General features: G+C 41.1%; 1 protein-coding gene across 1 annotated transcript in view; it reads right to left on the bottom strand.

Annotated features, from left to right (window-relative positions):
* LOC111954133 (receptor-type tyrosine-protein phosphatase delta) overlaps positions 1-27640 on the bottom strand; it is a 612441-nt gene that overhangs the window by 310740 nt on the left and 274061 nt on the right. The window contains exon 8 of the mRNA XM_070435959.1: positions 16973-17020. The gene's annotated coding sequence lies outside the window, so the exon portion shown is untranslated. The remainder of the gene's footprint in view (positions 1-16972; positions 17021-27640) is intronic.

Genomic DNA, 27640 nt, shown 5'->3' with positions numbered 1-27640 from the left:
ACATTATAAGTAGTATGTGAATGTTCCTCAGAACATTATAAGTAGGATGTGAATGTTCCTCAGAACATTATAAGTAGATTGTGAATGTTCCTCAGAACATTAGAATTAGGATTTGAATGTTCCTCAACACATTATAAGTAGAATGTGATAGTTCCTCAGTACATTAAGTAGGATGTGAATGTTCCTCAGCACATTATAAGTAGATGGTGAATGTTCCTCAGAACATTATAATTAGGATTTGAATGTTCCTCAACACATTATAAGTAGAATGTGATAGTTCCTCAGTACATTATAAGTAGAATGTGATAGTTCCTCAGTACATTATAAGTAGGATGTGCATGGTCCTCAGTACATTATAAGGGGGATGTGAATGTTCCTCAGTAAATTATAAGTAGAATGTGAATGTACCTCAGTACATTATAAGTAGGGTGTGAATGGGATGTGTGTGTATAAGTATTCAACCCTTTTGTTATGGCAAGCTTAAATAAGTTAATGAGTAAACATTTGCTTAAAGTCACATATTAAGTTGCATGGACTCACTCTGTGTGCAATACTAGTATTTAACATGATTTTTGAATGACTACCACATCTCAGTACCCCACACATACAATTATCTGTAAGGTCCCTCAGTTGAGSYGTGAATTCCGAAACACAGATTCAACAATAAAGACCAGGGAGGTTTTCCAATGCCTCGCAAAGAAGGGCACCTATTGGTAGATGGGTACAAATAGAAAAAGCAGATATTGAATATCACTTTGAGCATGGTGAAGATTATTAATTACAATTTGGAGGGTGTATCAATACACCCAGTCACTACAAAGATACAGGCGTCCTTCCTAACTCAGTTGCCGGAGAGGATGGAAATCGCTCATGGATTTCACCATGCCAATGGTYACATTAAAACAGTTACAGAGTTTAATGGCTGTGATAGGAGAAAACTGAGGATGGATCAACAAAATTGTAGTTACTCCATAGTACTAACCTATTTGACAGAGTGAAAAGGAGGAAGCCTATACAGAATAAAAATATTCCAAAACATGAATCCTGTTTGCAATAATACACTAAAGTAAAACTGCAAAAAATGTGGCKAAGAAACTAACTTTATGTCCTGATGCAGCCACCACCATGTTTTGTTTGGGTCAAATCCAACATATCACTAAGTACCACTCTTCATATTTTCAAGCATGGTGGTGGCTGCATCATGTTATGGGCATGCTTGTTATCGGCAAGGACTAGGGAGCTATTTTAAGATAAAAATAAACAGAATAGATCTAAGCACAGMCCAATTTCTAAGGGAAAATATGGTTCAGTCTGCTTTCCAACAGACACTAGGTGACAAATTCCCCTTTCAGTAGGACAATAACCTAAAACACAAGGCCAAATATACACTAGAGTTGCTTAGCAAGATGACATTGAAAGTTTCTGAGTGGCCTAGTTACAGTTTTTACTTAAATCAACTTGAAAATCTATGGCAAGACTTGAAAATGGCTGTCTAGKAGTGATCAACAACCAATTTAACAGAGCATGAATAATTTTTTWAAGAATAATGTGCAAATATTGTACAATCAAGGTGTGCAAAGCTCTTAGAGACTTACCAGGAAAGATCTAATTAAGATATGTTTTAATAAGACTATACACGGTGCAGAAAATACATGCAGGGGTACAAGGATGTACAGTGGGGCAAAAAGGTATTTAGTCAGCCACCAATTGTGCAAGTTCTCCCACTTAAAAAGATGAGAGAGGCCTGATTCATCATAGGTAACACTTCAAACTATGACAGACAAAATGAGGAAAAAGAAATCCATGAAATCCAATTGTAGGATTTTTATGAATAATTAATTGCTCAAAATTATGGTGGAAAATAAGTATTGTCAATAACAAAAGTTTATCTCAAATACTTGTTATATACCTTTGTTGGCAAGACACGAGAGTTCAAACGTTTTCTGTAAGTTTTCAAAGGTTTTCACACACTGTTGCTTTTATTTTGGCCCATTCTCCTATGCAGATCTCTCTAGAGCAGTGAGTGTTTTGGTGTTGCTTGGGCAACACGGACTTTTCAAACTCCCGGCCAAAGATTTTCTGATGGGTTGAGATCTGGAGACTGGCTAGGCCACTCCAAGGACTTTGAAAGGCTTCTTACGAAGCCACTCCTTCGTTGCGCCGGGCGGTGTGTTGGGATCATTGTCATGCTAGAGAAAGACCCAGCCACGTTTCAGCTTCAATGCCCCTTGCTTGATGGAAGGAGGTTTTCACTCAAAAATCTCACGATATATTGGCCCCATCATTCTTTCCTTTACACGGATCCAGTCGTCCTTGCGCCCTTTGCAGGAAAAAACAGCCCCAAAGCATGATGTTTCCACCACCCCATGCTTCACAGTAGGTATGGTTGTCTTTGGATGCAACTCAGCATTTTTTGTCTCCAAACACGACGAGTTGAGTTTTTACAAAAGTTCTATTTGGTTTCATCTGACCAATATGACATTCTCCCAATCTTCTTCTGGATCATCCAAATGCTCTCTTAGCAAACTCAGACGGGCTGCTGACCATGTACTGGCTTAAGCAGGGGAACACATCTGGCACTGCAGGATTTGAGTCCCTGGCGGCGTAGTGTGTTAACTGATGGTAGGCTTTTTACTTTGGTCCAAGCTCTCTGCAGGTTTCATTCACTAGTCCCCCCGTTTGGTGGTTCTGGGATTTTTGGCTCACCGGTTCTTGTTGATTATTGTTCACCCCACGCGGGTGAGGATCTTGCGTTGGAGCCCCAGATCGAGGGAGATTATCAGTGGTCTTGTATGTCTTCCATTTCCTAATAATTGCTCCCACAGTTGATTTCTTCAAAACAAGCTGCTTACCTATTGCAGATTCAGTCTTCCCAGCCTGGTGCAGGCTACAATTTTGTTTCTGGTGTCCTTTGACAGCTCGTTGGTCTTGGCCATAGTGGAGTTTGGAGTGGTGACTGTTTGAGGTTGTGGACAGGTGTCTTTTATACTGATAACAAGTTCAAACAGGTGCCATTAATACAGGTAGAGCTGAGGGAGGACAGAGGAGCCTTCTTAAAGAAGAAGTACAGGTCTGTGAGAGCCAGAAATCTTGCTTGTTTGTAGGTGGACCCAAAATAACTTATTTTCCACCATAATTTGCAAATAAATTCATAAAAAATCCTACAATGTGATTTTCTGGATTTTTTTTCTTCTCATTTTGTCTGTCATAGTTGAAGTGTACCTATGATGAAAATTACAGGCCTCTCTCATCTTTTTAAGTGGGAGAACTTGCACAATTGGTGGCTGACTAAATACTTTTTTGCCCCACTGTATATACACGGTGCAGAGGATAAGACTATAGCACTTTCATCTCCCCCACGCCATCTTCATAAACACACACACACACACACAACCCCCTGCCCCAAGCTAACATTATCAGCACAAGCCTGGTAATAATGGAGGACTGGTTGGACTCTTGTTTGATTACATGGGTGGGTACCCCAGGGACTTGTCTCGGGCCCGTTGATGAATTAATCTTTGTGATTGGCGCTGTGGGAGCTGGAGTACTGACAGAGGCCATTGATTTGTCATTAGGGTGATTATTCCATTGGAATTGGATTTATTTGGGATCTTAAGAWCATGACAAAGCCGTGCCCTGGTCAACCTGGTGGCCACCGGAGGCCAGCCGATACGCTGTATCTGATGAAATGTCTGGGGGCTGACGCTTGCATTGTGTTTCCAAGTCTAGCTCTATATTTCAGAATCAAACATTACTATATTTTCCGAATGTATATGAAAGGTAAGCAGCATACATTGTGTACATTATCAACTGCCTACATCAAGCGTACCAGTGTTAGTCCTCCAAAACAAATGTTATCCCATGCCACATTATGATTGGCGATTGACATCCTAACCTCGTTTGTCTCCAAATGTCAACATTTTCACAGCAGGGATGTTGACGTGTTTGTTAACATGCCCCCCTTGACCTAAATTCATTACAGTTCAAAKCCCAAGCGAGGGTCATTTGTGGTCCCGTGGCACCTACCTATGCAAACCTTTTACTTCAGTCATAAATCTTATCAAGGTGAGGAAAGTGTTTACCCGGTCATTAATTTCAGCGAAAGCCAGACCAGTGACCCATAAAATGAGCAAAGATAATGGGGACCTTAACATAGTCTTCTGCACATGGAGGTAATTGCCAAGGCCTTAGATCAATCAATATTGACTCCAGTTTTCCAACTACTGCTTTCACAGAATGTGTAAAATTGGCTTTAGATGGATGGAGAACATATCCCTGATAGTTTAACCTTAATCTATCGAACACGTTCACTTGTACATTTATAGATTTAGCCAATTAAGCAATTTCTTTTTTTACTGGGATTCTTAAATTCTGTGGGGTATTAAAAGTGCAACGCAAACTAWTAAGAATGCACAGGACATTTCAGAAATGTTCTTCCATTGGAATGGAAATGAAGTGACTACAGTAGTAAATTAATATGCAAGGCCCTTTGAAAATGTGTCTCTAAAAGAAATACACGACTGCTGTCATACTTCATGTGATAATGACATTATGCCATATTGTGAAAAAAATCCATGTAAAACTGACATTGATCAAAGGTGCTAGAACATCTTATCAATAAATCGCGAAGGGGGAAAATCACTGCATTGCCAATCACTGCTTGCTCTAAGGCACTTAGATTTCTCTTTAGTAGACATTTCCATCTTGACTTGATGAATCTCACAATCTTTTTTTCRTTGCCACACTGAAGTAATTTATTTTTTATCTCTCCGAGCTATATTTTCTTTTTTTTTATACAACCTGACACAATATGACACAAGGGATGATAATAATTCCAGAACTTTGCACTAACTCCAGATAGCACTTACTCTCCTTTCAGTCGCATTTGGAGAAAATGAAGTGTCCTTTCTAAAAATGGCGAATATTATTAAATAATACATGTTTTGACACACTTATCATACACATGCCAGGCAAAAACYCATTGGTGTTTCAATATATCACCTCAAATATTGATTTCTGCCTCTTCTGTTGTTCATGGTTTTCATGAAGGTTCATACAAAGGCTATTTCCTGATCAGCATGATCATATTGATTCAAGGTAACACTAACACCTACATGTTATGATGCCTCAGTGAACCTCATGATTTCTCAGAGCGAAAATGACATTTCTCAGAATGTGATTTCTCTGAACATTCAGTGAGGTTAGCCGTGGTGAGGTTAACCAAGGGCCAATGAATCTTCCAGAGGTATGATGCAACAACTCAACATTTTCACTGAAAGAATGATTTCATTACAACAATGTTAACAATCTGAAACAGTCTTTTTCACAGTGTAGGAAGAATGTAGTTTCACCCTCCTGCAGATACTGGTTTTGATTACATTTCATTGAATAATCTTATTAAAAGGTGGAGGCTTAGGGACTTGTTAGCGCTGCATATTCACATTGGTAGAGGATGTTACTGTATGTATGAGAAGTTACACTTTACTTTTTCAAGGAGTGACAGCAATGATTACATGACAGTACCTGGCCAATGACGGGTCGTGCCATTTAAATCATCTGTCCCAAGATTCCACATTATCTCAGACGGCTGAACATTTCTTCAGCGCTGAAGAATCCATGAATGGTCCATGTCACTGTCTCGTCCTGACCRATTTTCATATTCAAGCAGTTCCTCTGTACATTATTGATGCACAGTACATTTGCCTTGTTTTGAGTCTAAAATCAATGCGTAAATTCAGTATGAAAAGTTCARTAATGCAACATTTTTGGGGGGGATATTTTCTGAGTATTTTAATGTATTCACAGTCAGGCAAATGACATTTTTTTTGAGTGAGGAGAGGCAATCTGCTCTTGGCAATTCAACTCAAACTTTAATTTGGGTTCCAAAAGATATATTTTGGAGGCATTGTTAGGCTAATGTACATTTTCGAAGGGGGAAAGGAGAGACTACCGCTGGCTTTACTTTGATGAGGTGTTAATATCTAATATCAAGAGCAGATAAGACCCTTATTAGTCCCCATCTTCTCATTAGAGGGAGGGGCTTATCACACAGAGGAGAAGACAAAAGCTAAGGAAGTAATATGACTTGCTTTGACTTTGCTGCATGTCCTGAAGCTTTTGGTTGAGGTCAACTTAATTTTGAGACTTCGATAGGGGGGAAACTTGTGAGACGAGTCACATTGACACTGTTTAAAATAGCTAATTCATGCCCCAACTTCACTGGCATCCAAATTRTCAATTAGAATACATTTTAAGTATCCCTCGTTAAAGACCATAGAGAACTCAGAATTTGTTTTTAAGGAATGTTGTGGTGTGAAGTATTTGTTGGTTTTATAATATATGCCATTTACCAGACACTTTTATCCCAAGTGCGTCATGAGTGCATACATTTTATGTATGGGTGGTTCTGGGATTCMAACCCACTATCCTGGCGTTGCAAGTACCATGCTCTACCAACTGAACTACAGAGAAATATCAGCACAGAWTCCTAATTTCAATCTCCTACAAAATGGATGTGGAGGATTATTGCAATATTTTCTTGATGTCCTCAATGCATACCAAAGAAGAACAGTGACAGTAAAAAAAAAAATCAGGAAGTTGGAAAGATCATCAAATATTAATGTCCTCCTTACACATAACAGTTTAAATTTGTAAACACTCAATATTTTATGTTAACTCAATCTCATGTAAAATGTATGAACAAGTGACACAAACATGCACAATGTGGATCTGGGAAAAGTATTACTCAAGGCCAAGGCTAGAAATAGACTGGACATCATTTGGCGTCCGTTTTATGACATCCGGGGAAAAAAACGTTATGGACATATTTCCAAAGTGTTCGCACCTTTAGCAAAGTTTGCAGCTGCACAAAGTTAAAAAGGTACTAATCATTTTTTTAACTGCACCGTTTTCCTCAAAATAAAATTAACCTTTTGTTTGGCATTTGGCATCTTTTTCTATCTTTCATTTCCTTTTGAAAATAACAGGTACTGTACAGTTTGATGGGTGGAAACACTTGGTGCCCGCACGTAAACGCACACACACGCCGACACAAAAAAACATGACATACGTGTACATTTTAAAATGACAATACCCCATTCACCAGTCATTCACTTATAAATCCCCTTATTTGGACTAACAAAAAGCACAAAGTAAGCACACTGGTAGAACACCCCCAATCAATGCATTAAGACGAAGAAGAATGAGCCTGCAGCTCGATAAATGTTGAGCCATTGACAGACGGATTGAGTCAATATGCAAACATTCGCTCTAAACAAGTCAGAAAATACATTGGGCGCCAAAACTATATGCCCCATCGATTTCTGTTCCGGGTCAATGTACATTCTTCTGCATTTAGACATATAATTCCCTCTCCAGCAAAGTCATTAGACGYGCAAATGTTGAATTAAGCAGTCACTGTGGTGTAATCTCAATAATCCAGTATCTGAATGTGGGCCAAACTGGCACACTCCTGCCTGTCCCTTCCCTTTCGTGGGAAAAGACTGTTTCTAAAACAGCTACTTCACCACCTCCACACTGAAAATCTGACATGAACTGTGCAGCGTTGGCCTGAACAGATCTTAAATCCACACAATTCCCAGCATGATCCGCTAATTAAAAGCCCACTTCGAAGATTTTCAGCAGATTCAGCCAGGTGTTCACAGCTGACCTATTTTTCCGCCAAAGGAAAACAGTTTTTAGGGGTAAGGATCGAGACAGATGTGTCTGAAAAACTGTCAAGCTCTTTTTCACCCCTCCATGCATCCATGCACAAGGATTCATTATGTCTGGTCTTTGTGGATCATTTGGCTTTCCAAACTGTCCTCAGCTGGACCTGCTGTGGAATTATTCCCCTAAACTGTCTGTCAGTTAGCAGAAGACGGCTTGTCACACATAATAGGGGTGTCATGACTGCCAGCGGAGGACAAGCGCAAATAAATGGATGCTGTTGCTCGTCTCAAAGTTAAGTGCATGACGGTGTCATTTCAAATTACAGTGATCTTTCTTCAATCATATTCAAAGTGAGGCCCGTTATTTCTGAAGCCAATAACAACGCATTCAATAGACACATGTGTGCAAGTTCTATGCTGTACTACTGTTCAACTTAGTGAGAGCATGTGAGAGCTTTAAAACATATTTAGTWTCATTTTCTTTCAGAGGCAGGACAYGCGTCAAATCCATGGTAAACTCACATATCCCATGTTTCCAAATGCTCCACATGATCAAAATCTGAGTAGATTCTACCTTCACTTAATACTTCCCTTCATATTCACCGCTCAGAATGATTAAACAAGTCAGAAATTCCTTTGGTTCCAAGTTCAAATAAGTGACAAAAACATTTAAGCAGTACGCTAATAATGATTGAATTCAGAGTTGGCTGTTTGTTCTTTCTCATTGTGTTCGCTAATATCGGCAATGTAAATCAGAATGAGAATCAGAAGACAAAGCCGAGTATTAGAAAGATAACACTGAAAATCATTTGTCAGTTCACAATGCAACGAGTAKAATAATGCTTGGCCATATCTAAATGAGGAAACAGTAGTCCTATAGCAGACAAAGGCAATTCAAATGGAAACTGGAAACTGTTGAGAATATTTGGGTGAGCTATTCAAAAAAGTTGATTCTGCAGCAGAAGATAATGAACTTAACAGTTTTCTGAGAGAACGAGGCAAAATCAGTTTAAGTTTCTGTCAGGGTTGGCAGTTGGTGATGGGGGGTGATGGGACCCAGTGGTAGGCATGGCAATCCTATTATTGGTGTTGCTGAAGTAGGCCTCAACAGATATAATTATCATGGATGATTAAACTTATTTGTTAATTACGGTATTCAAATAAACGGGAACATGGCAGCAAGTGTGTGAGCAAGACAAAGGAGCTGATGTGAGCAAGACAAAGGAGATGATCGTGGACTTTTGGAAATGGAAGTGGAGCAGATCGAGAGATTCAAGTTCCTTGGTTTCCACATTACCAACCAACTACCATGGTCAAAACAAACCAAGACAGTTGTGAAGAGGGCACGGCAACACCTTTTCCCCCTGAGGAGCCTGACTGAAAAGATTTGGCATGGGTCCCCAGATCCTCAAAAAGTTCTACAGCTGCACCATCGAGAGCATCCTGACCCGTTGCATCACCYCATGGTATGGCCGTATGACGCTACAGAGGGTAGAGTGCGTACAGCCCAGTACATCACTGGGGCCAAGCTTTCTGACATCCAGGACCTATAAACTAGGCGGTGTCAGAGGAAGGCCCAAAAAATTGTCAAAGACTCCAGTCACCCAAGTCATAGACTGTTCTCTCTGCTACCGCACGGCAAGCAGTACCGGAGCTCCAAGTTTAGGACTAAAAGGCTCCTTAACAGCTTCTTACCCAGAAGCCATAAGACTGCTGAACAATTAATCTAATTGCCACCTGGACTATTTACATTGATCCCCCTTGTTTTTACACTGCTGCTATTTGCTGTTTATTACCTATAAATAGTCACTTTTCAAATTACCTCGACGAACCTGTACCCCCACACATTGACTCAGTACCGGTYCMCCCTGTATATAGACTCGTTATTGWTATGTCATTTTCTTGTGTTACTTTTTGATACATTACATRTTTTTAAACTTTWGTTTATTTAGTAAATATTTTCTTAACTCTATTTCCTGAACTGCATAGTTGGTTAAGGGCTTGTAAGTAAGCATTTCACGGTAAGGTCTACACCTGTATTCGTCGCACGTGTGTAACGGTTTTCGTCGTCGGATGAAGAGTAGTCGGACCAAAACGCAGCGTGGTAAGTGTTCATGTTTTTTTAATTGAAAACTGAACACTATAACAAAATAACAAGGGAATAAATGAAACCGAAACAGTCCTGTAAGGTGCAAAACACTAAAACAGAAAATAACTACCCACAAAAACCATGTGGGAAAAAACTACCTAAGTATGGTTCTCAATCAGAGACAACGATAGACAGCTGCCTCTGATTGAGAACCACACCCGGCCAAACACAAATAAATACAAAACGTAGAAAATGAACATAGAATGCCCACCCAAATCACACCCTGACCAAACCAAAATAGAGACATAAAAAGCTCTCTACAGTCAYGGCGTGACAACGTGACAAATAACATTTMATTTGATGTGACCRAAAAAAAATCTGCTAGCAGAACAAAGTGTGTGGAGAGGCTGTGGCTTCAGATGAGGAACAGTCATACCACATTGGCGTTCTCCAACCCTCTCCTACTCACATATCCGGCGTAATACCAATGTTCGCTGGAGTCATAGATACCGCTTATCAGTCATTTGGAATTTTGAGCAGCAAACATTTAAGTCATTTTCRGATCCCTGGCTTGCTCGCTTGTCAGGGTGATGTTCCAGCTTCGAACACTGCATAGGAATGAAGCATGTGGCAGGKACTGAGGTATTTTGAATATGAAGGCAGGCTTACATTTGCTATGTTGTACGGCATAAGCATGGCCTATATWAGTTAGTAAATCTACTGTATTACTACTATCACATATATTACTATTTAATCTAATTRTAAACCTATTTCACAAAATCTAAAACTGTTCATGTCTTTGAAAGAACTCCAAGGCATAAAGAACCACAAAAAGCAAACTCTCAAGTTCAATATTTATAGAATGTTTGGTGAGGAGATCATTTTGAACTTAGACATTATCAGCCTTCACTATATTAATCAAAGTCAAAACGCAATCCCGCTTTGATAAGCTGCTGGCAATAATTCTCCCATTGAAGGCGCTTATTTGGGGCTCGCTCAGGTGAAATGAAGAAGAGCTGATTGCGTGGGGTGATCCTGCTGATTACATTTTAAATTTAAAACGCATTTCTCATTAGATGATTCTGTGGCAGCTGATGTGGCAGTATGTTGTTATATGCGCACACTGTCGTGTGTTTCTTCAGTGTGAGTTATTCTTCACTTTAACATTTCAAAATCATCAGCGTTAAAAGGTGGATAATGTCTATCACTACGCTGTTTTCCCAGATAGATGAGCATGCACTGCTATCTAGGTTTCAGTTCCTATCAGTAACATCTCTAGTTAACACAACCTGATAATCAGCTTATGTCACCATATTGCACCTCTTTTCATTATAGTCGCTGAACACATTCTACAATAACTTTCTCTTCCTGGTAATATAATATGTAATATTTTGCATGCAGTCATATCATGGCTGACGATGATAGGTCCATCCCAGACCCTCATTAGGCATCTGTTTGTGTGTTAGCCTGGCAGCTTCCCTCTGAACGGCTTGTCAATGTTTAATGAAACACTCATCATCGTTTAACGAAACACTCAGCATCGACTGTAGGAGGAGTTCAGCTTTCTTAGCCTGCCCCCTGTACTGCGAGCTGAATTACCAACGATCAAGACTCAGAGTTAGCCTTTGAAGCGGATTTCTCCTCTAGTAAAACCACTCAGATGAATGTTTAATGGCCATGATGTACTGGAATGATTGTGGCATATGTTTCCARAGAAATGTATCCTGAACGGTTGGTATACATTATAGACATTTTGAGAATAGAACAAAGTGTATGATAATCTGTTATACTATTGAATTAATCAATCCACATCTGAAAACTAATGGAGTTTTCTTTTACATATTCACATGGGGTAAGCATGAACTATTACTCGTTTCAACTGTATAAATTATGCAGTTGGTTCTATTGTGTCAGAATATTTGATTTGTTTATAACATGTGCCAGTCAATTGACAGTAGGGGGTGTACGAAGTAACACTTCGTTTTTAGATGGATTTTTGTGAGCAGTACATTGCCAGCTGCTSGGAAATGATCTGAACCAAGCCGCGTGGCAATGGAATCAATGAATAATCGCCTTTCAATCATTCTACAATGCATGAGTTCCAGCACAAATGTAATCCACATTGTGTTGTGTGTGTTGGGTAGCACTTTTCCCACACAGTGTGTTAATGTCTATAGTGGAAGCCTTTGACAGTAGTGGACTTAGTGGGGGATGTGTAAATTGACAGGTTATTAGGCCATGTCCTGTTAAAGCGACACTAGTCTTCCCTGGGCTGGATGGCCTCCGTGTTGACGGAAGCAGTAGCTCACAGCCTTCAGATGCTTGTCCTCTCCCAGAGAGAAAAGGAAAGAGCTTTCAAAGCAGAGAGGGGGAAGGACACTTAGCTGTTGCACTCCTTGAAACTGGCCCCCTCTCTTTCCCTTTCCATCTCCCAGACGTATCACATTCTGCATCTTCCTTGACACAATGGGGATTTGTTTCGTCATCACTCATAACTCTATCAATAACATATACATACGCTGAGAGCAATGAGAAAGACAAATGGCGGGACACCAAGAAAGACATTAAGCATTTTGCTGAAAGACATAAATCAAAAACAGGGGGCTTCTGGATTATTATAAYCCGAGGAGAACTATTATTGTAAGTGCTCTCATTTAAAGGACACTAACTGATAGGAGTGTGATTTATACATGGGGCACGTTGCATATTAGGACTTGTTGGGGAAAATTACTTACATTTGGGAAGAAAGTTATCTGGTAAAAAGACACTCAATGTATCACTATTTCCTGAAGTATTATGCATGGGAAATATTAATTAATTAAATATTAATAGTAATCAAGGGGCAATTTATAAMACAATTGCTTCACGATTAAATCAATGCTATCAATTGCTTCATGATTAAATGCAATTATTGTTAATTTGTACATTTGTATATACACCTTATCCCTCTAAACCATTGTCATTCAGTTTATTACCTATTCCGCTTTGTTATCAGAGTGGCCACAAAATCAAGACACCAGAGATAGTTGRATGTGTCATGTGTCATGCAACATCTTTCAAATAGGCCTCTTTTAAAAGCTCATTACTTAATGCATACAAATGACCATGGACTCAATAGCCATARACATCAGAAACMGACACTGTTTGGTGCAAACTTTAGTCTTGGGCTCCAATTTCACATAGAATTTTCACAGGGGGCTGTTTGGCCCGATGCATGCAGAATTGTAATTCCATCTTAGTTTCGTTGTGTCGTTGCTAATGACCTTTTGTGGGGTAGAAAAAGGAGGAGGGCCACTGTAATAAATATATATAAAAAGAGAAAATGCCCATATTTCATCAAAATGTTCCTTTGATGTAAAGTCAAATAAGCCTATTTGCTACAATGTGTCAACAACAGTGTGTGAGCGTGGTGAAAAAAATTGGCTGTGGAGAGGTCATTCGTCAGAAACGGATTTGTGGGAGCAAGCGCGGTCGGCTAAAATGTAGATGCAGACAGATTTGAGGGAGCGAAATTGATCAAAACGAGGCTATGGGATTGGGGCGTGTGCATGTGCCCACACCAGAGTGTGATTGTGTGTGGGTAGGGGGTTGAATGAATGAATAAGTATCCAAATCATTATGCCCTATCATTAAATACAAATTCAGAGGCTGATTATGTTGTGCTTTTCCTGTCACGCTGCATAAATAGTGAAGGGGAAAATTGCGGAGTCTGGCGAAGGGGACCATTATGAGGGCACTGGACTGTGGTGTTGTGAAATGAGATGGAACAGAAAGACRTACATGAGATTATATAGTCATACAGATAACAGAGGAAAATGTATGGAAAACCGCAGGAAATCATCTGATATATTGTTCAAATATTCACTGAACAGAAATATAAACGCAACATGTAATGTGTTGGAATAAAATAAATAAAAGATACCAGAAATGTTCCAGAAGCACAAAAAGCTGATTTCTCTCAACTGTAGTGCACAAATGTGTTTACATCCTTGTTAGTGAGCATTTATCCTTTGCTAAAATAATCCATCAACCTAACACGTGGCATATCAAGAAACGGATTAAACAGCATGATCATTACAAAGGTGCACCTTGTGCTGGGGGGAAATAAAAAGCCACTCTAAAATGTGTCGTTTTGTCACACAACACAATGCCCTCAAGTTTTGAGGGAGCGTGCAYTTGGTATGCTGACTGCAGGAATGTCCACCAGAGCTGTTGCCAGAGAATTGAATGTTCATTTCTCAARCATAAACCGCCTCCAAAGTCGTTTTAGAGAATGTGGCAGTATGTCCAACCGGCKTCACAACCACAGACCACGTGTAACCACGCCGGCGGGATCGTCTGAGACCAGCCACCCGAACAGCTGATGAAACTGTGGGTTTGCACAACCAAAGAATTTCTGCAGAAACTGTCAGAAACCATCTCAGGGAAGCTCATTTGCGTGCTCGTCGTCCTCACCTTGACCTGACTGCAGTTTGGCGTTGTAACCGACTTCAGTGGACAAATGTTCACCTTCGATGGCCACTAGCTTCAATATTGCCACTTTAAGAGCTCTGTTGCACAGCTACACCTAAACCATGCTTTAAACTCCAGTTGTAAACTGAATTAGTAGGGAAATAAACGTGGTAGTAATGTTTTAACAAAGGCCAGAACTGCTTTCAAAAGTGTTTTCCTGCGATTGCATTAATAGCTGTGCATTGACTGCTTGTCAGAGTACATGTTTCCCTCCTATGGCTCTCGCAACTTGAATGRGCCTCAAGAGGAAGAGTTTTCTSACATAGAACACACAAGCCGACTAGGTAAATAGGTAAACTATTCTACTATGAGGTTGTCTCATTTTGTTTTAATAACAACATTAACTGTCACAAATAGTATCACTGGAAAGTTATATCCTGAGTGACAAAGTATAGGCTTTGAATTACTTTTCCAGCAGCTGGAGTAGGCTTCACACCGCTGTCTGAGTTGAGCGCTGCTGTGGTGCGCATTATAGACTATTTAACAGTGTTGGAAAAATTACCCAATTTTCATGTTTGCAGAATTTTCATTTTGCAGAAACTTTAATAGAAAATGACTCGAATAAAAGTGAAAGTCACCCAGTAAAATACTACTTGAGTAAAAGTCTAAAAGTATTTGGTTTTAAATATACTTAAGTATCAAAAGTAAATGGAATTGCTAAAATATACTTAAGTATCAAAAGTCAAAGTGAAAGTATAAATCATTTCACATTCCTTATATTAGGAAAACCAGAAGGAATAATTGTCTTATTTGTATTTTTTAATTACAGATAGCCAGGGGCACACTCCAACACTCAGATATCATTTAATTTCAGAGGCAGTAGGGATGACCAGGGATGTTTTCTTGAGAAGTGCTTGAATTGGACCGTTTTCCTGTCCTGCTAAGCATTAAAAATGTAACAAGTACTTTTGGGTGTSAGGGAAAATGTATGGAGTGAAAAGTACATTATTTTCTTTAGGAATGTAGTGGAGTAAAAGAAAAACGTTGTCAAAAATATAAATAGTAAAGTACAGATAGATACCCAAAAAACTACTTAAGTAGTTAAGTAGTAGCACTGCCACCACTGCCATTTAATTCCATTCATCTGAACATCGGAGGGTCATCAACAAACATGCATGTCAGGTCAGTGTGCACAGCAACAGAGAAAATGTAATATTTGAGAATACATTTACATGGGAATATATTTCGTAGAACAGACATGCTTCTGTCTGTATTAGGCTATGTCATCTCCAAACCACCGGACCTGGATTCACTTGGTCAGTCTATGCCATGGTTCTTAATGTTTTGTATACTCAGTATATACACTGAACAAAAATATYAATGCAACATGTAAAGTGTTGGTCCCATGTTTTATGAGCCATAATAAAAAAAATCCCTGAAATTTCTCTCAGATTTTGTGCACAAATGTGTTTACATCCTAGTGAGCATTTTCCAAGTTAATCCATCCACACTTGAGGACTGTCTCATTCAAACATGCCATAGTTAATACTATACTGCATACGGGTCTGCTGTCAAATAAAAACATAGGGAAATATCACACAACACCTTGRTATTTGTGCTCGCTCCCCTTAGTGAACTGATTAAACTTCAACAATGAACTYACAGACTGTACTTTTGACACAGACAACTTCATTGTTTAGTTCATATTGCAGATATATTTGGTTACTCATTGTCTATGTGTCAAAGAATGTACCTGTAGGTCATTGCCATGTCTGTCAATATGTTGTCAAAAGGAATAGGATGAGTCTCAATGTMAACTCATAAGCCAGTGAGTAAAATGAGACATTCTGGATTTCTCAAGAGTAAGGCCTCACATATAATTGTCAATTTAAAGACTAAGGAAATGAAATGTGTGTCAGTCTCTGCAACAGAAATAATGAATCCGGCTGGCAGGCAACCATATCAAATGAGTGTTACTTTATCATAGTTTGAAAATGGAATGGCATTTTCAATACAATGGGATTTTTCTTCATAGAAATTACAATTTGCCTTCTTGCTCATTTTGCAGTATAAATAGTAACCTATGATATTATCCGTCAGCCAGTTAACATTCTCATTTGAATATGATTCAGTGTTTCAGTGTAATATTAGACTTTTGGAAAAGACAAGTCCGTACAATAAAAAGTCTTATATTATCTACAATTTACCCACAATGCCGCTGTCTTCTTCATGTCTGTCTTCATCTACCAAACTATGTCAGCAGGATAAACTCAATCAAACCTGCATTGCAGTATTTACACAGTAGCTCATTTTCCTTAGTAATGGTTTTCATGACTGTAACAACATACAACCACATAACCACTCCCTACCACAGGAAGACACTTCCAGTTTTCATAATCAGACAGGTGTGTGCACAGGTGGACAAATAAGACATTGCATTTATGTGGCAAGTTAAATGTAGTATGTTGTGTATGCCAGTACTGTATTGTAGCTATCTTGGTATTGCGACAGTGTGCTGTTTTACATTCATGTCACTTTTGTGCTGTCAGAATGAGTTGTCACATCCCAGTAAACATAGCGCGTTGCACTGTGATACAGCGTAGACGTGTGTCAATGTCTACACACAATGTCTGCCCTCCTTGTGTACATTCGATAGACAGGCAGCTATTACAGAATCAAARCCGCAGTCCTTCATATCAACCTTAGACTGATAGAGCAACATCCCAAAACCAATCTGGAGTCATAAAGCATGGAGGCTTACCTTGAGGTTGAAGGTGTGAAAGTCATGGAACATTCTCTCTCCTGAGACCTGTGTGACAATGAAGAGGATGAGACGTCTGTCATGATTAAGGAAGCCCACAATTACAGAGATGCCCAAGCGACAGTGATTGATCAACAAGGAACTCCCCTTAATGAAGACTAAAGCACCCGAGCGCTCCAGAGACCCAATTGGAAAGTGTAACTGGAACTACAGTACACAGTGCCAGATGCTTCACTCAGCTCGTGATAGCGTGTTGATAGTGTGTTAGATGCTCGGCCATTTTGGATGTTGGGTAGCGCCTGTGAAGCCAGTTCTCAAGAGATATTCAATCAACAAACTCTGATAAACGTATCAAACCAGGAAGAGGGAACACAACATGATGTCCAAACCTGAAAAATGCATGGTCATAGTCATGGGGAAACACTGAATAGACAGAGTTCAGGGAAAGTACACCCTTAATATTGTGTCTGAAAGGCTGTGTCTGAAGGGCAAAGGACAAGAATACAATTCCATTCCAAACAGCGACAACAACCTATTCATGGTATCGGTGAGCCCGGGCCAACACTAGCAGGTAGCCTTGAAGATGGACAAAGATAGCAAGAATTGATCGAGWTTGAGTGAGTTCCGTGTTAAAAGACTGTCTGAACCCAAGGGCCACTCAAACATAACTGAATCAGTTTGACTGTCAAATACTACTTTGTTATCTACCTCATTGTTAATCATTAGAGAGAGAGAGATAGAGAAAACTCAGGCCCTGGAGGAGGACGCATCAGATGCCACTGATGTGTTAAAATTCAGATATCGATTCAGCTCCGTAATACACTGGAGTGTGACGRGCTCTGACTAACCATAGGGAGGTACACATTTTCTTTTGGTTCTTTTCCCATCAAGTATGAGGAGTTGAGTGAGGCCGTTGCAAAAAAACAGACGGGTCCTTCAAGGGAATGCATCTGACCGGAGCTCCGCAAAACTACACTGAATAAAACAAAAGACCATCAGTCCTCCTGGGAGAAGACGAAGGAGGGAAAAACATATTTGAGATTTGTGATCATTTATTTCATGTTTCACAGAGCGAGTGAGACTGCCGAATGACGCCTTGGAATTGGGTGGTGCAGTCAATATTTAGCTATATGGACACTGTTGTTGGTACTCACTTCCTGGGCCACGAACTCAAGTGGAGATGCTATTTCACTTTTGGAGAAATCAAATAGTTTGAGTGTGGGAAACAATGAGCTTCCACAGGGTTACGTCAGTTTGGAATGGTAAGCAATGTGCTTCCACAGGGTTACATCAGTTTGGAATGGTAGTCAATTATAGTGATTAATATGAAGTGTAAACTCTGGATGCTTGACTGATGACTTCTACCTCAAATGTATACTGTTTTATACTGTACATGTACTGATTATAATGTAAATACTGTAAACGTGTACACAATTCATCATATGAATCACCTTGCTTAGTTTTTCAGCAGTATTGTTCAATGAGATCACATTTGTAAGACCTTTTTACTTGTGCTCTCACCTATAGCAGCTTTGCAGAATCTCAAAGATCCTTTCACTGGAAGATATTAACTGAACRGCTACCCTCCATTCAATAGAAAGTAATTACTCATATAAGGCGTTTACTCCATCGACTCCTCTCTTTTGCCAGGTGCAGAATCCTATAACTTCCATATCTGGAAAAGCACAGTGGTGGTGTGTGCTGCACGTTACTATACTGTACCAGACTAAGCTGCCCTGTTTGAACGTGATGCCCTCCAACGCAATCTCCCTCCCCGTCAAAACATCAAGATTACGGGGCTTAAGGTAATGGAAGTGGGAGAATCAAAAATCCGGTAGGGAAGTACACAGAGTTGTCTCTGTGAGCACACGCTGTATGGGGTATGTTAATTTTACTCTATCATTTATACTATTTGTACTATTTATTTACTTCTGGGTTCTATTCCTGTGTCCACGCTAGCATACTACATAGAGTGAACCAATGTATTGGGCAGCATTCTACATGGCATGCTAGTTTGGACATAGACGAAAATGATGTATTTGATCGATGGGAATCCTCTCCATCCTTTTTATGTCATTCTTTAGCCTCCACACCTGCAACTATTTTTCAGCCTTCCGCTGTCATCATATTGTACTGTACCAAGGACTTTTAACCTTACCTCAATAGCACCTCGCCACTAAACTTAACTTTGCCTGATTTGTCCTTATTCAGTTGTTGGTCTCCATAGAAACTGTCCCATCAAGTCCATTCAATTCAGAGTGGCAGGGAGGGAAGGACTCTTGTCTGATAAGTGTTCTCAAAGTGGTCTCATTTTAATCGATTCTGAGAATGGCCTAGCATAATTACAGTTAATTAGATAACTACTGAGGTACTTTTGCTCGAGAACAGGACGATGATACGCTGATGTAAGCCTGTGGCTAGAGTTTCGAGAGSTAAAATGAACTTCTTCAACTTTAAGTTGAACTTCATATAGACTAGATAATAGGCATGCTGACCTATTCTTGTCAGGTTCAAATAGAGTTGTTTAGCCTTTCAGATATGACTCGATGTTTCTATCACCATGCCTCTTRATTTGAAGTAGAAACGAAGAGGTAAATTAAATGTCACATCACACTTAAGCTTTAGTAAACTCATTTGAAATGTGTTGGCATACAAAGGGCCATATTCAATCCAAACACGTGGACATACCGATACCAAACACTGGTATCGGTATGTGACAAAAAATGACATTTATATGCCGATTACTTAATCAGTGTTATTATACTGGGAAAACATCATTGATTGCTTTGGTATTAGTGCAACAACACTGATTGCCTTCTGGTAGTTTAATGGAAATGTTATATTTGATATATTTTTTTTTACTGAAAAACGAAACCTGGAAAAAATTGTAAATCCTAGTGGCCAGTCTTTTCGGACACCTCTCTGTATAATCTTAATCTGCTGGGAAAGGCTGCCTGGGCTCAAGGCACAAAATTGTCAGCACCCTTCAATCAGCTTGGCATAGTYAGTCAGTCTGCACACCCACACATTGCAGAGGTGACGGTATGTATTTGACCGCAGCTCCAGCTCATGTAAACATAAAGAATCGTGTTATACGTCTGCTTATTTGGAGTGTGTGACAATGCACACACACCCACACACACAGTTTTTGTTGCGTTACAGATTTTAATAGTGGCTTTTTGTGGCCAGTTATCATTTATACATCCTGAGGTGTTGTGCATCAGATGTAGGAGTTATCTTGAAACAAGAAAGAAGTCAATATAGTGTAAGCAAKAGCTGAWTGTGATAATTGCTTCAGGTTGCATAGGGAGTCTCGGATGTTCTACTCATTACACTGTAATTCAGCCATCACTCTTTTGTTGTAAGCCAGAGCCATTGTTGTACAATCAGTCTACTGAATTCGCCATCTGGTAGTTTGCTTGTTTGCTCATCTTTGAGAAATGTTTGACACATTTCGCACGCACACATTTCTTTTGTGGTGTCATTTAGTAGTCAATAGGTAACAATGTCTCTGAATGGTGCAGTCCTTCAATCTCTGCTTCCGCCCACAGTTCCCAAACATCTGGGCGGCTCCTGGCAAATCTCAATGCCAAAACTTTGTTTACAAACATAAATCTTAGTATAGGGCCTCAGTTTGGCCAATGGAGTGCACCTGTAAGTAAACTTTGAAAATGAACCTACAATCTTTTACAGTGTAAACATGATTTGTCCCTTTGGAACGATGACAATAGTGATGTTGATCATGAATGATCATGAATGATGATGATSATTATGATGATGGTGATGCATTAGATTCAGCCGCGGGCCAATTTTTTCTTGAGCGYATGGTCGGACGGCCAGAACGTAGACTGCAAATTGACTACAAGAAGTCCAAACAGATATGTTTGACTAAAACATAATCATTTCAAGCCATGCTTATATTTGTATACGATCACCTGTCTCTATTTTGCGTGGGATTTCTTTGGAACAGATTTCTTCAATTAAAATCACTTTTCCTGGTGTTTTCTACAGCCTATTATGCCAATACATTTTTTGCTCAGAAAACTTGGCGGGCCGCCAGTTGGGGAACCCTGCACTATATCATAGGTTGCATCCATAGGGTTTACAACAGACTGGGAGTCACACAATCAAACACGCCTACAAATATGTGCACTGTGAGGTTTTCTGCTCTGCATCAGCAGATCTGAGACTACTGTGTCTGCGTACAGTTTAGGACGGCACATAATGCAAGAGCAACAACAAAAACGTCACTACRGACTGCTTCATCTCACACCGCACAGCAAAACGTATCTCCTTGAGTCCCGGCCTGACAATGATGCATCGTCCAAATCGTTCCTATTGATCCCCACCATTATAAACTATAATTCCACTTAATTAGTTGCCTTCACGGTCAACAAGATGGATTTGAAGCCTGGGAGTGTTGTCAACTTTAAGTTTAATTACTCACTACTGAATAATAATGGAGCCTATTTAGTTTAGTTTAAACGCCCCACCCCCCATCCTCCCCTCTCTTTGTACCTTCTCAAATTTAGAGAGTGCCTGAATCCACAGCTAAATTCAACGATTTTATGTTAACAGTAGAATGGGTCCATGGAGCCTCAGGAGTTGAAAAAATGAAAATGTTGCTGGCGGAGCTGCTTGCCTCAGCACCTAGGGGCCGCACGTTTTAAATGCTCTGCTTTCACCCGGAATGGCCCACAAGAGGGATGCCAGGGGGTCCTTTGATGCAGYGAACCTGGGGATTTTGTGGCCATTCATCACGTTAATGAGTCACTTCATTGATTTAGCCCCAAAACAGGAGTTTGTTCAGAAGTTCCACCCTGCTATCATAATTTCTGTCTTGAATTTTGGCTGAAGCTAGCGATTTGTCCTAACAACAACTAATGCTTGGGGAGTTGATACAGTGACATACAGGCTTGTGGTTTATGATAATATTGAGCACTTCTCAATCTTGGTTTCCGCCCAAAGTGAGCCGTGGAAGGTTACTACAGCAACAAAAATAGAAGTATTGAAGGTAACATTTGGCAAACCAACCACAGTTGACAAAAACAAATATAAGGGACAGAAACAGAGGTTGGGGACATTGCTTTAGCTGTCTGTCTTATTGTGTTGWTTGTAATATAAGTGTCTTTAGGACCCATGTTGGGTTGCCTTGTGTCAGACCACTGAGAAGGAGAGATTCAAATGGAGGCAGGATATTGGAGCGCGGAACACATTTTACCGGGGAATCCAAATCTGTGATATTACCATTTTGGGGGTGAGCGGATTTAAAGGAAGATGGACTGATAAATCTTGGGGCCAGGTGGAATAGATGAATCCAAAAGTTATTTACCCATTTTAATTGGAAATGTCTGTCACACTGAAGTGGCCTCGCTACCAAGCCAACTCTGGGTAAAGTCATGATCCTTCTACCTTGATCAGCGGCAGGTATTTTATGGAGGGTGATATGCTGCATGTCAGCCACATCTTTAGATTTATTCAGGCAATATGTTCTGGCGTTCAAGAGGTCAAGTGTGTTGTGTAATATRTGACTGAGGTTAGCTTGTTAGTCCTATTGCATATGCTGCATATGCACTTTCAACAAGACCATGATGAACCCTTTTTATATCACAGTATAGCACTGGGTTACTTTGCATCTTAATGAGTTAATTGGACAATGAGGAAGWTGAGGCAGTTAGAAGTCAACAGGTTCACTAATCAAGTCGTTTTCAAGTAGAGCAGCTATTGTTTGATGTAATTATGAAATAATTATTTGGTGGGTGTTTTTATTTGTCCTACTTTAAGCATGTGTGAATTGGAAATTCGTTTTTTTGCATATCCCAACTCCCTCTGAGACACCCTCGGGGAGTGGGGTCAGAGCCAGGCATCAGCCATTATCAACGGCGACCCTGGAGCAATTAGGTTTAAGTACCTTGCTCAAGGGCACATCAACATATTTTTCACCTTGTCGGCTCTGGGATTTGAACTACTGACATGTTGGTTACTTGCCAAACACTTTGAAGTGATTTACAAATAGTAAGTCATACTCAAGGTAATATAAAAGATAAACTATGTGGTTAATAATTAAGGTGGTTGATCATTAGTTAGAATTAGTTTAGTCCTTAGAAAGGAAATTTAGAGTCTTCAACTGAATCTGTCATTAAACTCAATGCTTAAGGTGATGCCAGTTGCTAATGACATGTTCTACTGGCCTAGGCTGTTAATTCTAGACTGAACTGAACAGACTGAGACCCCTAGGCCCCTTGAGCCAACCACTAAGCTCATCTCCTCAGACACTTTAATCCCCCATGGGTGCCAGGGGCCTTGTCAATCTCCCACTCCCTCCTCCCTCTCTTCCCCACTCACCGACTCCCATCCCCGGGCTATCACACTCACTGTCCTGCCTGTCTGGGGCTCTGAGTGACACGCTGGCGAGGCATTGGCTGGATGTGCTCCGCCTGGAGCCGGTCCAACAACTATGCCGGACACTCTGAACCCTGCTGATGTCATGTTTCGGAGCCTGGGAGTGTGGGAGATGAGTCGGCGGACTGTTGAGGGACTGTGTGTGTGTGTGTGGTGTGGTGTGTGGTGTGTGGTGTGTGTGTGTGTGTGTGTGTGTGTGCAGTTACTAAAATGAGATCCAGACACAGATCTGGGGATAATGTCAAACAGACTTGCTTTTACAAGCTGTGATTTTTGCAAACAAAATACAGATACCTTCTTCGAGATACTCGATTAGATTGGAAGTGCCAAAAATATAAGTGCTCTATATTATAAAAGTATTCAATCAATAAATTGAAAGCACTTCAAAATAAAATTAACAAGTGCCAGACAAAATAGAGTTAACACTCATCCTAGGGATGGACCGCCGTTTAACGGGCTCCTGAACAATTGTGCTACTTTGTGTGTTTTTTTGCTCTGTTTTTGACGTTTTTTGAACTTAACGTTTCATCCATCCATTCCTATGACATCAGAACAGCGATAACTCACTCGAACTGGACGAAGATTTTTCTTTAATGAGTCGGACGCATAGGATCTCCCTCACCGGCGGGGGGGGTCAACAAACTCTCCCTCAACGTGAGCAAGACAAAAGAGCTAATCGTGGACTACAAGGCAAGGAAGACTGAGCACGCTCCCATTCACATCGACGGGGCTGTAGTGGAGCGAGTCGAGAGCTTCAAATTCCTTGGTGTCCACATCACCACCACAAACCAAAGCATGGCACTAAGACCGCACTCAACAAACTGTATAAGGCCATAAGCAAACAAGAAAATGCTCATCCAGAGGCGGCACTCCTAGTGGCCGGGGACTTTAATGCAGGAAATTGAAATCCGTTTTGCCTAATTTCTGCCAAATGTGCAACTAGAGAAAAAAATAAAACTCTAGTCACCTTTACTCCACACACAGAGACACATACAAAGCTCTTCCTCACCCTCCATTTGGCAACTCTGACCTTAACTCTATCCTCCTCATTCCTGCTTACAAACAAAACTTCAAACAGGAAGTACCATTGTCTGTTGAAGCGGATGCTAAGCCACAGGACTGTGAAACTAGCGCAGACTGGAATATGTTCCGGGACTCATCCGATGGCATTAAGGAGTATACCACGTAAGTTACCGGCTTCATTAATAAGTGCATCAACGACGTCGTCCCCACAGTAAACGTACGTACATATCCCAACCAGAAGCCATGGATTACAGGCAACATCTGCACTGAGCTAAAGGCTAGAGCTTCCGCTTTCAAGGAGTGGGACACTAATCCGGACACTTATAAGAAATCCTGCTACGCCCTCCGACAAACCATGCATGAGAGCCCCTGCTGTTCCGGATGACTGTGTGATTACACACTGTAGCCGACGTGAGTAAGACCTTTAAACAGGTTAACATTCACAAGACTGCAGGGCCAGACAGATTACCAGGATGCGTACTCACAGCATGTGCTGACCAGCTGTGAGTAAGTGTCTTCACTGACATTTTCAAACTCTCTTTGACTCAGTCTCTAATACCTACATGTTTCAAGCAGACCCTATGCTAAAGAACGCCAAGGTAACCTGCCTAAAGACTACTGCCCCGTAGCACTCACATCTGTAGCCATGAAATGCTTTGAAAGGCTGGTCATGGCTCACATTAACAGCATCATCCAAGAAACTCTGGACCCACTCCCTTTTTTGTACCGCTCCAAAAAAATCCATAATTGACACACTCTCTATTGCACTCCACACTGTCCTTTCCCACCTGGACAAAAGGAACACTTAAGTGAAAATGCTGTTCATTGACTAAAGCTCAGCGTTCAACACCATATAATGCACTCCAAGCTCATCACTAAACTCAGGACCCTGGGATTGAACACCTCCCTCTGCAACTGGATCCTGGACTTCCTGACGGGCCGCCCCAGGTGATGAGGGTAGGCAACAACACATCTGCCACGCTGACCCTCAACCCGGGGGCCCCTCAGGGGTGGATGATTAGTCCCTTCCTGTACTCCCTGTTCACCCACGACTGCATGGCCCTGCACGACTCCAACACCATCATTAAGTTTGCAGATGGTGGTAGGCCTGATCACTGATGACGATGAGACAGCCTATAGGGAGGAGGTCAGAGACCTGGCAGTGTGGTGCCAGGACAACAACCTCTCCCACAACGTGAGCAAGACAAAAGAGCTAATCGTGGACTACAAGGCAAGGAGGACTGAGCACGCTCCCATTCACACCAACGGAGCTGTAGTGGAGCGGGTCGAGAGATTCAAATTCCTTGGTGTCCACATCACTAAGGACCTGTCATGGTCCAAACACACCAAGACAGAAGAGGGCATAACAATGCCTGTTCCCTCACAATAGGCAGAAAATATTTGTRATGGGACCTCAGATCCTTAAAAAGTTCTACAGCTGCACCATGAGAGCATCCTGACTTGTTGCATCYCCGCTTGGTATGGCAACTGCGCAAGGCGCTACAGTATATCACTTGGGCTGAGCTTCCTGCCATCCAGGACCTCTATACCAGATGGTGTCAGAGGAAGGCCCTAAAAATTGTCAAAGCCTCCAGCCACTCAAGTCATAGACTGTTCTCTCTGCTACTGKATGGCAAGAGGTACGGGAGCACCAAGTCTGGGACCAAAAGGCTCCTRAACAGCTTCTAACCCCAAGCCAGGGTAATCAACTTGCTACCCAGACTATTTGCATTTGACCCCCTTATTTAATTATTTAATTACTCTCTTGCACAATCTGAATGTACACTCACTGACCTCCATGCACACACACACACGCGGATATAATTTTATTTTCTAATCCGTTATTCTCCCAAATTTCATGGTTTCCAATTGGTAGTTACAGTCTTGTCTCATTGCTGCAACTCCCGTACGGACTCAGGAGAGCTGAAGGACATTGGTCCTCCGAAACACACCAATGTGTCAGAAGAAACACCGTACACCTGGCGACCGTGTCAGCGTGCATMCACCTGGCCCACCACAGGAATCGCTAGAGAGCGATGGGACAAGGACATCCCTGCCGGCCAAACCCTCCCCAAAACCGGACGTTGCTGGGCCAATTGTTCACCGCCCCATGGGTCTCCCGGTCACGGCCAGCTGCGACAGAGCCTGGACTCGAACCAGGATCTCTAGTGGTACAGCTAGCACTGCAATGCATTGCCTTAGACCACTGCGCCACTCGGCAGGCCACACACACACATGTCTACACACACTCACACACAACACACCACAACACACACACACACACACAACACACACACACAACCCACAACACACACACAACACACACACACACACACACACACACACACACACACACACCACACACACACAAACACACACCACACTTCACATACGCTGCTGCTACACAGTTTATTATCTATCCTGACTGCCTAGTCACGTTTACCTCTACTTACACACAGTGCTTAATTTGTGCCGGATTCTGTTCCGGAAGGATCGGCTCAAATTTGAGCCGAAGGCCGGCTCTCAGATTTGACTTTGTTTGTTACGGCACCTCTCACGGCATGATTTATTCATTATTTCACTGTTAGCATTGCATACGTTCTAATAAAAGCGATCAGCATTATATCGAGTTGTCCCATTGTTATTTCTCCCGCCCCCACAGAAAGACATCATATAAAAGCGCGGCCTTCTATGTAATCCTCCTATCCTGCCACACTGATTCCAGACCTGCTCTCTTATTTCAACATAGAGGTTATGGGGACGTCCGGTGACGTCAGTAAATGATCTTAACACAGGTCTAGTAGTGGAGGTCAGCTAGTGAAGAGGTCCTACGTAATCACGTCACGTAGCCTAGTCTAGTCATCTCCTACTGAATTAGAGTTGTGGGAAAGCCAAATAAAACATTGATAAGAAAAAGCAATCGAGTTTGACATTTTTCAACCAAAATTCCAGAGAAAGATGGGAAATCAAACCCAGAACGAGCCAAGAACTTTCAATGCGGAGAAGAGGAGTGAGGTGCAAAGTGTTCCTGATGGCAATGCTAATCCTGCCAGTTCAGCATCACCACCGGCACCTCCACCATCTAGTAGTCCTACTAGCGAGTCAGACTCAGCGGGAGAGGGAGACTGCAATTTGCAGTTTAAGAACAAGCAAACATATAACGCCTGGCTTGTCACGCAGAATTCAAAGTTGGGCTGTACAACATGTAAAAGGTAGGAGTTTGGGTCTAGAAATGACTGGAGT

Source organism: Salvelinus sp. IW2-2015, linkage group LG3 (assembly GCF_002910315.2).
Source record: "Salvelinus sp. IW2-2015 linkage group LG3, ASM291031v2, whole genome shotgun sequence".
Taxonomy (NCBI): domain Eukaryota; kingdom Metazoa; phylum Chordata; class Actinopteri; order Salmoniformes; family Salmonidae; genus Salvelinus; species Salvelinus sp. IW2-2015.
Note: the sequence above shows the minus strand (reverse complement) of the source record. Positions and strands in the feature narration are given on the sequence as shown.